Source organism: Oryctolagus cuniculus, chromosome 11 (assembly GCF_964237555.1).
Source record: "Oryctolagus cuniculus chromosome 11, mOryCun1.1, whole genome shotgun sequence".
NCBI lineage: Eukaryota > Metazoa > Chordata > Mammalia > Lagomorpha > Leporidae > Oryctolagus > Oryctolagus cuniculus.
The window spans coordinates 94067355-94083209 of record NC_091442.1 but is presented as its reverse complement, the minus strand read 5'-3'; positions in this window follow the sequence as shown (position 1 = coordinate 94083209).

Below are 15855 nucleotides of genomic sequence, written 5' to 3'. Positions count from 1 at the left end.
AAAAGGCAGATTTAGGAAATTAAATTCTTACACAAAATCCTCCTTTAATTTCCCCTCAAACAAAATCTTTTGTATAGTTTTGGCCAAAGTGTAAACTTAAAGATTTATATATTCACTAAAAACTGTCCCTGAGGTTTAAAAGCTTCAACTTCTTGAAAAGAATATACTTAGATTTCTAAAGCCAGCCTTAATTAAATTTTTTATCTTATCAAAAATTTATTAAAGTGTATATCAGGAATCAGAAGATATGAATATGATTAACATCCATTGAGTGCTATTAATAAAAAAATCAATAGCTAGCTTATGAAATTAAGGTTTCTATTCTACTCATTGATTATTCTAACTCATTGTCATCTTAGAATATTCAGAGTATGTTTCTGATGTAACATTAAGGAGTTAATTCTAATATTTAAAGTATGGTTGAATATATATTTTTCTATCCTTTATACTTATGGTCTTTTGAGATTGGGAATGTCCTTTTATTTTGAATTTATGCTTAAGGATCCTTTCTATTTCAAAAAGGAGATGTACAATTTGGGACATGCTCAATCGGACTTGCCCCAAATGGTGGAGTTAGAATCGTGCCAGGGGATTCCAATATAATCCCATCAAGGTGGCATGTACCAATGCCATCTCACTAGTCCAAGTGATCAATTTCAGTTCACAATTGATCATAATGATAGGTCTAAGAGTCAAAGGGATCACACAAACAAGAGTAGTGTCTGCTAATACTAATTGATAGAATCAAAAAGGGAGAGAATGATCCAACATGGGAAGTGAGATACACAGCAGACTCATAGAATGGCAGATGTCCTATATAGCACTCTGGTCTCAGAATCAGCCCTTAAGGCATTCAGATATGGCTGAAGAGCCCATGAGAGTATTTTAGGCATGGAAAGCCAAGACACTCTGGGAAAAAAAAAAGAAGACGACCTAAACAAAAGATCTCTGCAAGTGAGATCCCGGTGGAAAGAATGGGGCCATCAAAGAAGGAGGTACCTTTCTCTGAAGGGAGGAGAGAACTTCCACTTTGACTATGACCCTGTCGGAATAAGATCAAAGTCGGTGAACTCAAAAGGCTTCCATAGCCTTGGCAACTCATGACTAGAGCCTAGGGAGATTACTGACACCATAAACAAGAGTGTTAAATTGCTAACTCAACAACAGGAGTCACTGTGCACTTACTCCTCATGTGGGATCTGTCCTTAGTGTGTTGTCCAATGTGAAGTAATGCTATCACTAGTACTGAAACAGTATTTTACACTTTGTATTTCTGTGTGGGTGCAAACTGATGAAATCTTTACTTAATATATACTAAATAGATCTTCTGTATATAAAGGTAACTGAAAATGAATCTTGATGTGAATGGAATGGGAGAGGGAGCAGGAGATGGGAGGGGTGCGAGTGGGAGGGAAATTATGGGGGGGGGGAAGCCATTGTAATCCATAAACTGTACTTTGGAAATTTATATTTACTAAATAAAAAAAAGAAAAAAAAAGTTATCTCAAAAGGTAAAAAAAAAAAAAAAAAAAAGTGGAAACCCTGATTATGTTCCTAACCACAGAAGACAATTTGTTCCTTCATTGTTAATCCTTTAATGCTTTTTTTACCTCAACATTCTTGCTGCCTGGAGCCTTGTTACCCAAGTAGTCCACTTAATATATAGCTACTGCAGTGATCCATCTTTCGTAGCTCATGGTCTGCCTCCACGTCTCACTGAAGTACTGTGCTCTCTTCAGTCAAACTGAATTATATGATAACCTTCACCTGGGATCTTGCTCCTTTGAAAATGGCTCTCTTCTCCTTGACTTAAATCTTTAGAGCGTTTTCTACTCATTCCAGGTCTTGCTTCAGGGAAATATGAGGAAAATGATAACTGAACTGTAATTGAGGGACTTGGATTTTAATCCTGCATCTGCCGCTGACAAGCTATGCACATCTTGGCAAGTGCTCACCTCCTTCTGCCTCAGTTTCCTGTTCTGAAAAATGGGAAGGCATGGACTTAGTGATCCCTGCACCAGCAGCATCAGTATCATCAAGGATTTGTTAGAAATGCAAATTCTTGGGCTCCCCACCCCATCCCAGCTTTACTGAGCCAGGAAATCTGATGAGGGTTCCAAGAAATCTATGGTTTTGACAAATCCTCTAGGTGACTGATTTTCAATGAAGTCTGAGGACCACTGGAAGAGCAATGTCCAGGGCTCCTCCTCCATAATGTGGTTTAAAATCCTTTTATGCCTTCAGTGCTGGTGCTTTCACATCATTTGACTTTTCTCCTACTAATCATATCTTCAAACTAGAATTATTTTTTTAATTCATTAATTTAATTATTTTTACCAGATGATTCCCTGAAGTTTAGAATTTCATCTTACTTATTTTCATGTCAAGGGCAGTGTTTATCCCAAGAACTACAGTTCTGAGAGATGCTTAGAGAATATTTGAACATTTAAAACTTCATGAATTTTAATTTTCATTGGAAACAAAAATAATCAGAAAACTATTATTTGATGAAAAAAAAAAGTAAGCTAGTCCTGGAGCATAAATGAAGACATAAGAAGATTCAAATGCAATTCTTAGGTACGGAGTGGCAAAGCATCTCCCTGGGCTTATGTTCACAGAGCAGGCTACCACGTGGAGGGAAGAGCAGCATGAAATTGGTTAACTAAAAGTGACCCTTATCCTCAGCATATTCAACTGAGAAAGATTCAAGTTGGAAAAGGATTGACTTACATCCTGATAATGTGCAACATACAAAGATGTAAGGAGTAATCATAGTACAAGCTGTTAAACCTATGAAAGAATAGGAGGAACAACATGCTATTTAAGCCCCTTAAGACAGAATTCTAAGGAAAAGAATGACATTTAATGAACATAAAGAATAGAGTGTGTTGACTGTTAGAAAACTGCATTGAGACTAGTGTTGTGGTGTAGCTGGTGAAACTGCCGCCTGCAATGCTGGCATCGCATATGAGTGCTGATCCATGTCCTGGCTGCTCCAATTCCAATCCAGTCCCCTGCTAATGGTCTGGGAAGAGCAATGGAAGATGGTTCACTTGTTCAGGCCCCTGCCATCCATGTGGAAGTCCTGGATGAAGCTCGTGACTCCTGGCTTCAGTTTGGCTCTGCCCTGGCCTTTGCAGACACTCGGGGAATGAATCAGCACATGGAAGATTTCTCTCCCTCTTTCCATATCTCCCTATGTCTGTGTAATTCTTTCAGATAACTAAATACATCTTTAAAAAAGAAACTTAATATGTTATCCCTCTTAGTATTTTTTTATTTGTTCTACTTAATACTTTTGGTTGAATACTGTAATCAATACACAATTCTTCTTAAGTGCTGAAACTTAACTGAAAAGTGATCGCTGTTAAATATAAGAGTGGGAATAAGAGAGGGAAGAGATGTGCAATTCGGGACATGCTTAAGCTGACTTACCCCAAACGGTAGAGTTAGAAACATACCAGGGGATTCCAATTCAATCCCATCAAGGTGGCATGTACCAATGCCATCTCACTAGTCCCAGTGATCAATTTCTGTTCACAATTGATTATAATGATAGGACTAAGAACCAAAGGGATCACATAAACAAAAATAGTGTCTGCAAATACTAGCTGATAGAATAAAAAAGGGAGAGAATGATCCAACATGGGAAGTGAGACACACAGCAGACCCATAGAATGGCAGATGTCCTAAACAGCACTCTGGCCTCAGAATCAGCCCTTAAGGCATGCGGATCTAGCTGAAAAGCCCATGAGAGTATTTCAGGCATGGAAAGCCAAGACACTCTGGCAAAAAAAAAAAAAAAAATCCACCTAAATGAAGATCTACGTGAGTGAGATCCCAGTGGAAAGAACAGGTCATCAAAGAAGGAGGTACCTTTCTCTGAAGGGAGGAGAGAACTTCCACTTTGACCATGGCCTTGTCTAAATATGATCAGAGTCGGTGAACTCAGGGGACTTCCATAGCCTTGGCAGCTCATGACAAGAGCCTAGGGTGATTACTGATGCCATAAACAAGAGTGGCAATTTGTTAAGTCAATAACACAAGTCACTGTGCACTTACTCCTCATGTAGGATCTCTGTCCTTAGTGTGCTGTACATTGAGATTTGATGCTATAACTAGTACTCAAACAGTATTTTTCACTTTATGTTTCCGTGTGGGAGCAAACTGTTGAAATCTTTACTTAATGTATGCTAAACTGATCTTCTGTATATAAAGAGAATCGAAAATGAATCTTGATGTGAATGGAAGGGGAGAGGGAGTGGGAAAGGGGAAGGTTGCAGGTGGGAGGGACGTTATGGGGGGGAATCCATTGTAATCCATAAGCTGTACTTTGGAAATTTATATTCATTAAATAAAAGTTAAAAAAAAGAAAACTGTTTCATTTACGTGAATCAAAAATTATAAATTATAAATCATTAAGACAGGCCATGCAGAATGATTTGGTGATAGCCATATTGTTGGTAGAGAAGTTATTCTTTTTCTGAAGTTGGAGTCAATGCAGACTTGGGCAGCTAACTAATGAGACTCTGAGCCCGAGTGAAAGCAGAGCAGGCGATATTCTTACCTAAGACTCCTTCTCTCTTAATGATCGTTGAGAGGTCTTTTTACATAACATAATGCACTTGAGATCCATATATGTCATTAGTATGTATCAGTAGCTTATTCATCTGTTTATTTTTTGCTAGGGACTATTTAATTGTATGGGTACATAATATTGTATTCATTCATCTGCTAGAAAATAGATATGTGGTTGCTAGTATGAAAAACTGCTATAAACATTGAAATACAAGTCATTGTAAGGATACACACACACACACACACACACACACACATAGTTCCTGGGTAAATAGTTGAGAGTAGACTGCTAAAATATGGTAAACTAAATTTCATAAAAAAATAACAATATTTTGTTCTTTGAAAGATACTTGAAAGCATATAAAAAGGCACCTCACAAACTGGGAGATGAGGCAAATAATACATCTGATAAAGAACCATCCAGAATATATAAGTAATTCTTATGACTCAAAATAAGACAGTTTGTTTTTTTAAGGGGAAAATTATTTAATGTATACTTGATCAAAGATATATGATTGGTAAATAAACCATGAAAAAATGCTAAACAACTAGTCATCAGGAAAATATAAATGAAAACACATACAATAAACATTAAAATTTTGTTAAAATTTCTAATTTAAAATGATGATGACGTCAAACATTGGCAAGGATTTGGAGCATTCAGAACTCTACTGAACTACTGGTGGGAATGAAAAGTGCTAATACTCTGTGTAGAGAAACGTTTGACACTTTTTCATACAGTTAAGCCTACACTTAGTGTTTTTATTTGTATAATTTGGGCAAAATTTTACATTCTCCAAATTCTTTATAATCACACACACATACACACATTTGCATGTTATCCATTTTTACTAATTATTTGTAGAATATTGTAGATCCTACTGTTAATACAATGAACAGTCACTAATTCAACTTTTCTTCAAACTGCATACTTACTAGGAAGGATAATTTCTGACTGCCAAAGAAGAGTTTGTTTGTGTGCATTTTAATCAAATATCGGGGGAAGGGGTATCATATTTATTTGAGAGGTAGAGTTACAAACAATGAGAGGGAGAGACAGAGAGAAAGGTCTTCCTTCTGTTGGTTCACTCCCCAGATGGTTGCCAGAGCTGGAGCTGCACCGATCGGAAGCCAGGAGCCAGGAGCTTCTTCCAGGTCTCTCATGTGGGTGCAGGGGCCCAAGCACTTGGGCCATCTTCTTCTGCTTTCCCAGGCCATAGCAGAGAGCTGGATTGGAAGCGGGGCAGCCAGGACTGATACCGGTGCCCATAAAGGATGCCAGCGATGCAGGTGGAGGATTAACCTACTGAGCAATGGCGCTGGCTCCCACAATTTAAATTTCACAATGTATATTCAAAGACAGAGACAACAGCATTATTTTAAAAAAAAACAAAATATTTGTATTACATTAGAAATAAAATCCTTTGGAAACATACATAATTCTGAAGAAAAGTTTTAGTTATCAAAACTTAAAATAACTGAGGGTGTACATGATTATTAAAAATATTTCTATAGGCTAAATGAGCAAAAAGTTTAGAGATCAATGCTTAGCCCACCCAATCTGGGTAAGAGATGCCATTTTGAAGTTATTATGCTTCCTTCTATCACAGAATTTGCTATATAATTGTTTGTTAACAGTCTATTTATTTGTTTGCTTCCTCCACTAAAAAGGATACTTTTGTTAACAGTCCTGTTTTGTGCAAGCCATCTTGAGATTTTGCTAGTGAAAGTTTTTTTGGCTGAATAAACAAATGAAGTGAATTGTTTTGGGATGCTGATTTCTCAGTGTTAGTGTTTTGGTGCACCACCATTTATGCTTCTATTCTTCCTTTTGAACTTTCAGATCTTCATGGAAGGAAATCAATAATGTTTTATGGTAGAAAGAACGCTGTGCTGAAACTGGATGGAGTCCAACGGCTGACAACAAAACAGCTGCATGACTCTAGGCGAGCTGTAAATTCCTTAGACCAAAAATTCCCTTCTTTGTAAAATCAAGGATGAATTTTTAGATTTCTTCTTGCCCATGTTATTTTCTTCATTTCTTTTTTTTTAAATTTTAAGTTATACAAGTTTTATGTATTTCATATGTGCATATTTAGGAACAAAGTGATATTTACTTTCTTAAATATCTAAATAATGCCTTGACTCATAAATTGTTTTGCCATTACTAGGTAATGATTGTAAAACTCTAAGCACACAGAAAAAAAGAGATAAATATAAATATATGACAACTGTCATTGCTGTTTTATCCCTGAGTAAATGATTGTACTGTATCAAGATGGTAATTGTAATTTTACCTTAGTATCATATTAATAGACAAGAATAGATCTTAAAAATTATGCCTATTTGTTTGGTGCACTAATCTTTTTTTTTTTTTTTTTTTTTGACAGGCAGAGTGGACAGTGAGAGAGAGAGAGAGAAAGGTCTTCGCCGTTGGTTCACCCTCCAATGGCCGCCGCGGCCGGCGCACCGCGCTGATCCAAAGGCAGGAGCTAGGTACTTATCCTGGTCTCCCATGGGGTGCAGGGCCCAAGTACTTGGGCCATCCTCCACTGCACTCCTCCACTGTACTCCTGGGCCACAGCAGAGAGCTGGCCTGGAAGAGGGGCAACCAGGACAGAATCTGGCGCCCCGACCGGGACTAGAACCCGGTGTGCCGGCGCCGCTAAGCAGAGGATTAGCCTATTGAGCCGTGGTGCCGGCCTGGTGCACTAATCTTACTAAATATCTTGGACACAGGGTAAGGCTCATAATGTAAAAATAATGTAAAAAATTATTCATGAGTTAGTATATCTCCTTATCCATCAGTGATCTGTGAATTTAAGAAGTATTTACTGAATATTATGTTCTAGTCTCTGTGTCAAACACTGGGGATCCAGGCAGAAATTAACCTGCTCTAACTTTGACAAGTTGAAAAGTTAGATTTTGAGCAAAAGACTCTAATAGATGTGTAAACCAATCCCTACAGAAAACATTTCTTGTGCTATAATATTGAAATTGAAAATTGCCTTTTACGTGAGTCCTCATTTCCTGCAAAATACAAATGCCTAACAAGTATATTGAAAAATGCTTACAATCAGTGATCATCAGGGAAATGCAAATAAAAATTTTAATGAGATATCTTCACATAACCTGTCAGGATGGCTCTCGTTAAACACGCACAACAACAACAAGTATTGTCAAGGATGTGGAGAAATTGGAACACTTACATACTTGTGAATGGGAATTAAAACTTGTGTAGCTATTAGAGAAAACAATATGGAAGTTAAAAAAATTAAAAATGGAACTATGATATGTTCTAGCAACCACATTTCTGACTATGTATCCAAAATAAGTGAAACCAAGATTAGATGAGATGTTGGCAATCTCATGGTCATAGCGGTGGTAGTCTTAATACCAAGGTATGGAAACAATCTAACCATGAGAAGATGAATGGATAAGGAAAATGTGGTATATTCCTGCAATGGATTAGTATTTGGCCTTTAAAAAGCAGGAATTTCTGCAGTGTGCTACAACATGAGTGAAATAAGACCATCACCTGAAGACACATATTACATGATTTCACTTATATGAAGTATCTCTAAAAGACTCAAATTCATAAAATGAAAGAGTAGAATGATCATTGCCTAGATGGGCATAAATGTACAGTTAGGCAAGATGAATGAATTTTAGAGATCTGTTATACAAAAGACACCTATAGTCAACATTAATGAGTAGATCTAATTGTTCCTGCCTCAATAAAACAAATCAATAAAGTAAAAATAAAGGAGTTGCTTTTGCAACCCATGATCCCTCTAATGCATCCCTGTCTTTCTCTCTATTAAATTGCCTCACCTTCTATCAAACCAATTGAAAACCAATGCAAACTGTTACTCACACTTTCCTTGAAGTGATGAGAAAGCCTGTCTACATGAAACTGAAGTTTACTTAACCCATTTAGGAGGTCTTGGAACAGGATCCCTATCCAAATGGAGTGCAAAAGGGGTGAAAGCACAAGATCAGCATGAAAGAAAATCCACATTGCAAACTGCTCTGTACTCAGAACAGGTCAGATTTTGTAATCAGAGCTCTCCCAGATGTTCTCAGAGTCTCAGGGCGATCATGTGAAAAATAAGGATATGAGGCAATGAGAGAACTATATATCCTGGGGATTTGTTTCTTTATACCAAAACTCCGTTAAAGTAATTTATCAAAGTCACCCAAGAACTGAAGACATTTAACATGGCTTGTAAAATCTCAAACTTAGAGCTCTCCCTATGGAAATTGAAAATGCTGCAGGCTTTTTGGATTCGCTTCTTCTTCATAATGTCAGATTGCTACTTGCTGTAAACAGGAGAAGGAGATGATGAAAAAGAAAATGTTTTCAGAATACAATACACAGATGGCAAAAGTTAGAAGCTACTAACAGAGTTTATACTTGAGGTCATTTTTAAAAACATGACATTATGTATACTTGTAAATAAAGCATACACTCTAAGAGCAACTATTATTTCTGTTTTTGAAGAAATGACACATTCTGTGAATTTTAAGTCCATAAACATCAGGAACTAATCTCTTACATAAGCCATTTCTTATTATCTTCTCCAAAGTTGAGGTCATACACTAGGGAGATGGGGGTGAGTATTTTATTTCATACACACCCATTGCTGGCTGACTCTAGCATATAAGTAAAACTGTTACCCTATTAATTATATGAACTGAAAATGATTTTTGTTCGTGTCAGTCAGAAGTATATAACGATCTTTGTAGTAAGCAAAGGAAGAGATTACTTTAAAATGTTTTGGAGAATTTTGTAAAAACACAGTTGGGGCAGTCTGCTGCCAGCTGTAGAACTGCTTTTAATTAAAACCCTGTTCAACATGCTTGCTGCAGAGTTTTCTTATTTTCTTGTTATATAAAGATATACTGAGTCAGCAATTATTGGGCCCTGGACACGCTAGAAGGCTTTCTTTTGAGGTTCTTTAGCCAGCAAAATCAGCTGTGATTCATTAGATAATAACACTATCAGGAAGAATGCTCTCTAAGTTATCCTTTGGTAATAGGTCTTTGGTGGTTGTAGACCATAAAAGCACAAACTAAGAAAAAGACTTTCTCAATTAACATTTAATAGAAAATTTGTAATGAAATGGTAAAAGTAGATTTATATGCATGTAAGGTCAGTGAGCCTATAACAAAGTATAAAAGATTAACTGGTTTTCATTCACATCATTGTTAGTCTCTGCTTCACCATACATCCTTGTAAAACTTACTCAATACATAACACAAAAACTCAACTTGCCTATACATGAATATTATGCAATTTCATTTCAAATATGCATATTATAGAGGACCAGAAGAACTACCCTATAGTGCAGATTCTAATCCTGGGTGCTCTGGTTTTTTGGTCCAGCTCCCTGCTAAAGTTCCAGAGAAGAAAATTTCTTTGAATTCTACCAAACACTTAAAGAATGAATTTCAAGAATAAAAGAAAAGAAGGGAAAGCATCTCGAATCATTTTATGATGCCAAAGTTAATTTGATACCAAAACCAACTATAGTGCAACAAAGGAAAGTTATAGTCCAATATCCCTCATGACTGCATACACAAGCATCCTTAGCAAAGTGAATACAACAATATATAAAAAGAATGTCCATCATTTCTAAAGGAAGTTTCTTTCAAATTATGAGAAGCTGGTTCAAAATTTAAAAATCCACCAGTGTAATAATCCACCATCTCAACAGGTAAAGTTGAAAAATAACTTAATTAGATTAAAGAGAAAGATGCATCCATGCCATAGAATACTACTTGGTAATAGGTAGGAATAAACCGTAGTGCTGATAGAGGCAACAATTGGATTAATATCAAGGGAACTACGCTTAGTGAAAAAAGCCAGTGCAAGCATGTTGTATATCGCATGATCCCATTCATTTAGCAGTCCTGAATTGCCAAAGTTGCAGTAAACAGATTAGTGCCTGCCCAGTGTAATGGATCTGGGGGATGGATAAAGGAAGGTAATAGGCTATTAGTAAAGTATTATGAGAGGTATTATTAAACTGATAACATATAAATAAATTATACTTTTATAATTCTTTTTAAAAATAATAAAATCAATTACGTCTTCAATAAAATAAATTTTAATTTTTTAGTATTTTATTTGTGATTGATGCATAATAATTATACACACATATGGAAGCAATTCTTTTCTAAAATGTTTATTTCTTTGAAAGAGCAAGAGAGAGAGATGGAAAGAGAGATCTTCCATCTGCTGTCCAAATCCAAATGCTAACAATAGCTGGGGCTGGGCTGGGTTGAAAGTGGGAGTCAGGAATTCACTTGGGGTCTTCACAAGGCTGGCCAGGACCTGTGTAAATGAGCCATCATCTGTGGCTTCTCAGGTTGTACATTGGCAGGGAGCTGGATTGGAAGCAGAGGCAGGATGTGAATCCAGGTGGTCTGATATAAGGTGCAGGTGTCCTAAGTGGTAGCTTAACCTGATACACCATAATACCCACACCATTTAGGAACAAATCTTAAGAATATTTCTGAGATAACTCATTGAAGAAACAATAACCAAATATGATAGCCCTATAAAACATTAGCATGACTTTGAGTTAATATAAAACATTAAGCACCAATATAGTAATAAGTAGCAAGATGAATATTTAATAATATGTAAAGCACCTTACTTCCTTTGAATAGAGAAAACACTAGACATGATACTCATATTTCCAGAAAATACCAACCCGCAATTCTTATTCTAGGAATGTTTCATGTGGTTGTGCTGAGACTTTCAAAATGTGGCTTCAGACTTTGTCATAAAGATCAGTCCATTCTTGGCATCATAATTTCAGAGGATTATGAATTTTTAAAGAGAGTTCAAAAGAATTTCAGAACATGATTACAGGAGGGAAAAAAATATCCTAAGTCAAAGCTTAGGAATAAAGAATCATCAATAGTTTGAGGTAGAAGAGAATGATGTGAATGGCTTCAAGTTCTTCAGGTTATTTACCAAAGATAGTAATTGTCTACTGTTTGTAATCACAGAGAATGAGGCACAGTGACACAGTTTTATTTCTCTATTAGAAAAAGTTTTAGCCCAATAATAAATATATTTGAATGTATATACAAGAAGAAGTTAACGTTAACCTTTACATTATTAAATGACATCGCTGTATTGATTAAAAAGGAAACCTGGAGGTTTAGGTGTGGTGGGGGAGGGAATGCATTTTCCCCAAGGTTGCATAATAAATGGGAGGCTTTGAGTTTCTTATCAAGAATGGCAAATTTCAAGCAGTGAGTTTTGAACCAAAGTACCAACTCAGAGGTTGGCAATTTAATACCCATAGAAAAATCCAGCTTCAGGCTGTTTCTATATGAACCATTAACCATTCATTTCAAGGTAAAACTTTTTTTTTAAGAGAGTGATGTTTCATGAAATGCAAAGTTGTATAGTCAAATAACTGACTAGTTTTAACAGACACTATATGTGCCAAATATTAAATACTAAAACATTTTTATAGATTTTAATAACTCCTGCACTAGGGTATTCCATGCAATGAAAAACTGTACAGAGAAAATTTCAATCTTATAATCTTCTAGGAAGTGGAGAAATCTTCTCTGATGGGTTGTAAACCAGAATATATACTCTTGTGTCAGCATATGATGAATTTAGAGCCATCTTGAAGATTGGAAAGGAACTTGATAGCTTTAAAAAAAATCCTCTAAAGCAATTACTCTTTGTACTTTTAAGCACTCGAAATATATATAATAAAACTGGAATGAAAACCTAACGTGTCTCAAGTTACAGCTCAACAGAAATAGTAAGGAACCTACATTACACACTTGCATAAACTGGGCAGAAGAAATTATATGGATCAATGTCTGCCTAAATCATATAGCTCACCTTTTGTGTTCTATGTTATGTTCTAAATAACCATAAAAAATCAAAAAAATCATAAAAATCTCAGGAGAATTTATATGAAAAGACTTCAAAGAAATTAATACATTGACAGTGGTGCTATCATCCCATTACTTTCTTAAAATGAATAAGCAAAGGCTTTTACAGAAGACTTGAGTAGAAAGAAATAGAAGTTCTTGTACCTAGGTGTCTCTGTGCCAGCCCATGCTGACACCTTAGTTGAGCAGACACAACAGCAAGAGATACTTCCTGGAAAATGGTTTGTATCTTTAAAGCAATGAAGTAGAGTTTAGGGAGAGATGAATGAAAGAATAATTCTCTGTGATTTCTCCATTCTTCCTTTCATATCAGAGACACTATTTAAACCTTTTTAGTGTATTAGGTTTTCAAGAGGAATCTTTCTGTATTGTTTGTATGTGGGTAAATTATTTTCGAATTCAATATTTTTCAGATAACATTTTTATTAACAAAACTTGGTCTAGAGAAGCATTGTATTAGAAGAAGCCCTTGGGACTCTATCAAATCCAATGAAACACTTATCCAAAGAAACACCACCTTCTCTCTTCATTTCAATTTTGTTCCATTTATAAAATAAAATAAACAATCTCTCAAATAACTTCTGCACATGGTCACCCTCAAATAAATTTGTAGGCTAAAGAAGATAAATTGATAATAGATGCTGACCTTTTAAAAAGAATTCATCCCACTCAGTCAATTAGGCATTATTCTATTTCTACATATTTTCGGCTTAAGTAGTTTGGAAGGCAGACCAAGAATATTAAAGCATCTCACTCTGTCGAAACAAAAACACTGATTTTATTCATGTCTTCTATAAATGTTCTATAAATCTGGTTTTGGCATAATATTAGCTACAAAGAAATAAGTAAAGAAAGTAGAATGAATTTTGCCTTGGTTCATACGGAGAAGTTACTGTATGATTCAAGAGTGCTTTCAATAGTTGATGTTAAAACAAGTACCAAAAAGTTCTACTTTTCCATGACTAAGAGTAGATGTCTTCAGAAGTTCAGGAAAAGTTCACATTGCCCTTGAACAAATATGTTTTCCATATTTCACTGCCAAATTGGAGAGGAAACACAGGGCCAGAAATTAGTGAAAAACTCTGATCTCACTTTGTGTTTCTGGACTTCCCTAGAGTAGGAGGTACCAAAAATCACACTGGAGAAACTAATGTTTTTTTTCCCATTGTTTTTGCCAAGAGTGAAAAGTATTTCACATAGCTTGATGCCTAAGCTAACAACAGACTCAAAAATGTTCTACTTCTTCAAGAACTCAAACACTGACACATTTTCGTTTATCCAGTTAAGACTCAAATATTAGAAAAATTATTCAGCCATAAAATGGATGAAGTCTTGCCATTAGCGACAATATGGACGAAACCAGAAGTCATTATGTTAACTCACATAAAAACCAGGCATCCCAAGTAGTGGCTTAATCCACTGAACCACAACGTCCACTCCTCAATAGGCACACTCTTATAATTAATTAGCCAGCATCTATATTTGATATTTACTACCCAGTAGATTGTACCAACTTATATGCAAAAAATGTATCAGGTTTTTAAAGCCAAGGTTTTGAGGCCTGCCTGTGCTTTAAAACTCCATCTTCCTGCTAATGGCACCCTGGGAGAAAACAGATGATGGTGGTTTCCTCTCACCGACGTAGGAGGCCTGGAGGGAGTTCCTGGCTCCTGACTTTGGTCTGGACTATCCCTGGATCTTGTGGGCATTTGGGGAGTAAACCAGTGGATAGAAGACCTCTCTCTCTCTCTCTCTCTCTCTCTATTCCAGACTTTCAAATAACTTTTTAAAAATTAACATGAGAAAGGAATCCAGCAGTAATGTGTGTGGACCTAGTCCCATTGATGTGGAAGACACTGGCAGGCAAGAAGCAAAGCTTTCTTTTTGTTCTACATGTCTATAACCAACGTGGCCTTTCCACATCATTTTCAAATTTAAACCCCCTACTTAGCATAGTTTAGCATATGCTGTTTTGGATAAACCAAGCCCCAATAATGTATACTTCTCTAAGGGTCAATAACAGCCTTATCTTCCAAAAGACAAAAAAAGAAACAAATAAAATGGATTGAATCTGTAGCTGAGGATAGATGCTTCTGTAGAGTTCTACTGACCTACTTTTAGTGGGAAAGGTTTATCTCTGGCACAAGATTTTAATATGTCTTCCCATCTTAGCCATCAACTCCTGGGACATCATTAAGGAGCAACATTTCTTCAAATGAATGTTAAAATTAAAACTTTGTTTAGTTGTTTAGTGCAATAGTATTTACACAAAATGCTAAAATGAGTGTTTTTGTCTCATTCAATATGTATTCATCAGATATATACCTTTAAAATATACTATTCTTCTTGGAAAAAAATGATGTTAAGTTTTGAAAAGATGATTTTGGAGATTGTTTTAAAGATTTATTTTATTATTTATTTGAAAGACAGTTACAGAGGGAGGTATAGACAGAAAGAGGGATTTTCCATCTGCTGATTCACTCCCTAAATGGCTACAATGCCAGAGCTGAGCATATCCCAAGCCAGGAGCCAGCAGCTTTTTCCGGGTCTCACATGTGGATGCAGAGGCCCAAGGACTTAGGCCATCCTCTGTTGCTTTCCCAGCTAAATTAGCAAGGAGCCGGATGGGAAATGGAGTAGCCGGGACTTGAACCATTGCCCGTATGGGATATTGGCACTGCAGGCCATGGCTTTAACCTGCTGTGTCCAGCTCCAGCCCCAGGGATTTTTAGATTTATTTCTGTGAGTCTGTGTTTCCACTTCATAAATGTAGTCATATATCCTTATGCTTACAGGAAAAACATGACAAAAGCTTAGCTAATTCAATAATTCTGAGAATGGAATGCAAATCTTATATCAAGGTATGGCACCACCATTTTCTATTTTTAGTTTCCATCTACAGAAAATGTAGATCTATATTATTGCTACATTATTTTAATATAATTAGGTTAGGTATAATCTCTTTTGTTACATACCTAATTTCTCGGTAAATGAACAAGACCAATGAGTAAATTTATATCAGATAATTCTCTCTGAGTGTGTGTGTGCATCTTAGATTATAGAATGAATTGAACAATACATTAAACCTAACTAGGGCAAGCTGAATGAATTCAGACAGAATATTTGGTAGGTGGTTTTGCATGATGATACAAAATTACAGAGCATCTATAAGAGGAAACACTTTCACCAGGATTTAAAAAACAAGAATGGAATGATTTGGAATCTAAGCCAGCATATGCTAAGTGATCAGAAGCGTTTGTTAGTGAATTCGATATTAAAAAAGGAAATGGGCAGATAACAGCAGAGCATGGGCCCCTGTTGCCCATGTGGGAGACCTAGATT